Here is a 3544-nt window from a genome sequence, read left to right as displayed (position 1 = left end):
CTTGTGCACCGCACCGATACTATCCCTCCCCGAAGGGATAGAAGACTTCGTAGTGTATTGCGACGCTTCAAATCAAGGACTTGGTTGTGTTCTTATGCAGAGAGGGAAGGTTATCGCTTATGCCTCCCGACAGCTTAAGACACACGAAGTGAACTATACGACACACGACCTCGAGTTAGGAGCAGTGGTAATGCTCTGAAGATCTGGAGGCACTACTTATACGGAACAAAGAGTACTATATTCACCGATCACAAGAGCCTTCAACACATTTTCGATCAGAAGGAACTCAACATGTGACAACGACGATGGGTTGAGTTACTGAATGACTACGAATGCGAAATTCGTTATCATCCTGGCAAGGCCAACGTAGTAGCTGACGCCCTCAGTCGAAAGGAATACACTGGTCGGAGGGTCAAATCTCTGACCATGACTATCCATTCCCACTTATCCACACAAATTAAGGAAGCACAAATGGAAGCTTTGCAACCTGAAAATGTAGCGGGTGAATCCCTGCGAGGAATGGAGAAGAATCTAGAAGTCAAGGGTGGCGGAGCCTACTATCTCATGGACCGAATCTGGACCCCAAATCATGGTGTTTCAGAAACGTAGTCATGACCGAGGCTCACAACTCAAGATATTCTGTTCACCCGGGTTCAGATAAAATGTATCTGGATCTTAAGAAACTGTACTGGTGGCCTAACATGAAAGCATAAATTGCTACCTTCGTGAGTAAATGTCTTACTTGCGCTAAGGTGAAGGTCGAGTATCAGAAACCGTCAGGACTACTACAACAACTAGAGATACCGGAATGGAAATGGGAGCGGATTACTATGGACTTCATAACCAAGTTACCCAAGACGACAAGTGGACTCGATACCATATGGGTCATTGTCGACAGATTGACCAAATCCGCACATTTCCTACCCATCAAGGAGACTGACAAAATGGAGAAGCTTACAAGAACTTACTTAAGGGAAGTAGTGCGACTGCATGGTGTTCCGATATCCATTATCTCCGATCGAGATAGTAGATTCACTTCAAGATTCTGGCAGTCACTACAAAGTTCCCTGGGAACTAGGCTAGACATGAGTACAGCCTACCACCCACAGACAGACGGACAAAGTGAGAGAACAATACAAACTTTAGAAGACATGCTGAGAGCCTGCGTGATTGACTTTGGAAAGGCATGGGATATTCATTTACCCCTTGTCGAATTTTCATACAACAATAGTTATCATACAAGCATAAAGGCTGCTCCGTTTGAAGCCCTCTATGGTCGAAAGTGCAGATCCCCTCTGTGCTGGACTGAAGTTGGCGATACCCAGTTAGCTAGAGGAAGAGTTCCTGAAAGCACTCTCACCGGTCCAGAGATCATACGTGAAACAACAGAAAAGATCGTTCAGATTCGTGAACGATTGAAAGCCTCAAGAGACCGACAGAAAAGCTACGCTGACCAAAGGAGGAAACCTTTGGAATTCCAGGTAGGAGACCACGTCTTATTAAAGGTCTCACCGTGGAAGGGTTTAATACAATTTGGAAAGCGTGGGAAACTAAATCCAAGATACATAGGGCCTTTCGAGATTCTTGCCAGAATCGGCCCTGTGGCTTACAAGCTTAACCTACCGCGCGAACTTAGTAACATCCATCCAACCTTCCACGTCTCAAACTTGAAAAAGTGTCTGTCCGACAAGACTCTTGTTATTCCACTCGACGAGATCGAGATCAACGAGAGCCTCAACTTTGTGGAAGAACCAGTAGAAATCATGGACCGAGAGGTCAAACAAACAAAACAAAGTCGCATACCCATCGTGAAGGTTCGCTGGAACGCCAAGCGGGGACCCGAATTCACATGGGAACGCGAGGATCAGATGAAACAAAAGTACCCTCATCTCTTTCATGTTCACTAGTATCTTTACTACTTTAAATTTCGGGACGAAATTCTCTCTAACGGGGGATGATGTGACAACCCGATATTTCAACTCTTTATAACGACCAAAATGGGTCAAGTATTGTAACCACTTCTGAATAATAAAAAGTTACTTTCATAATAAAATGTATAAATAAGTTCTACTTAATTTCCTTCTATGATTAAATGTCTTTGAACCATGATCGTATGTGAAAAGAACGCCCAAATCCGACTTCATATAGCGAAGTTATGATTTTTCCAAGTTCGGATTAGCAACAGACAACTAAAAACTCGAATCGGAAATCGAGCGACTTTTGGCCGGAATGACCTAAACGAGAATCGAAGGTCTCGACAATGGTATTCCAGCGGTAAAAAGTCTGGCATAAACCGACATCAGATAAAGAAGTTATGAATTTTCTAAGAAATTCCTTAAACACGATGGATTTTTAATAAATAATAAAAAAATAATTTTGGAATTTGCCGACGGAGTCTAAACGAAAGTTGTAGAGCGTAGTCTCACCTACGCGAGGATATAAAGACCATCGAAAACGGAGTTCGTATGAAGAAGATATGACTTTTTGAAGTTTATTAAATAAATTAATTATTTATTTTATTCAAAATTCGGATATTATCCGAAGGGGAGTCAGCGTCCTCATCCGAGGTACGCGCTGCGTACCCCAGTACGCCCCGCGTAACCGAGAGGATTGGCCTCTGATCGTCCACGTCGCGCTATCCGAAGAAACCGACCCATCCGACCCGTCCGAAGCCCCGACCCGTCCGACCCGACGTCCCATCCGACCCGCCGTCCCATCCGACCCACGTACCCAGCAACCCGTCCCATCCGAACCAAGGCAGTCGAGGCTTCGGTCATGCATGACGTACGCGTACGCGCTGCGTACGAGCGTACGCCCCGCGTACCGAGGCAGACCAGCCTTACTATAAATAGGATGCGAGGGTTTCCAAAGAAAGGGTTCATTTCTCTTCTCTCTCTCTCAACTTTGCCTCGTTTTCCGTGTCCGTTCAAACCCGAAGCTCTGGTCTTTTTGGCTCAAGTCCCGAAGGTCGATTTTACTCCCAAGATTCCCGAGAATCCCGAGGAAAATCCGTTTCCCGAGACGAAACTCTGCCCGGTTTTCCATCTCGCTATCTCCAAAACTTTCAAGTGAGTTTCATACCCCTTAATCAACCGTTTTAATTATTCTAAATACTTTTATATGCTTTCAAAGGGGGGATTACAAGTAAAACACACGAGTATTATCGTGTGTTACATAAAGAAACTCTTTTATATACTGTTATATATTCAAATCACATGCGATTTATAAACATTTAAAGGAACTTTTATATATATATAACATATGTCACAATAGCATTTTACCTTTTAAAATATAATGTTGTTGTAATGCATGTATAAACTAAACTGTTCTTAGATTTTTCTTGTCTATCCTAGACTCTACACCAAAAATCTATACTTTCATAAACAAGTGATTCCTTTTCTCAATATTTCTAAACAAACAAGACACACTTTTTGGAAACTATAATAAGTATAGTTTTACGAACAGATTTCTAACTCTTATGTACTAGAAACACATATTTCAAAAAGTTTACTTTCGTATACAAGAACAAACGTAACATTTTAAC

Source organism: Lactuca sativa, chromosome 4 (genome assembly GCF_002870075.4).
Source record: "Lactuca sativa cultivar Salinas chromosome 4, Lsat_Salinas_v11, whole genome shotgun sequence".
In the NCBI taxonomy this organism is placed as follows: domain Eukaryota; kingdom Viridiplantae; phylum Streptophyta; class Magnoliopsida; order Asterales; family Asteraceae; genus Lactuca; species Lactuca sativa.
Note: the sequence above shows the minus strand (reverse complement) of the source record.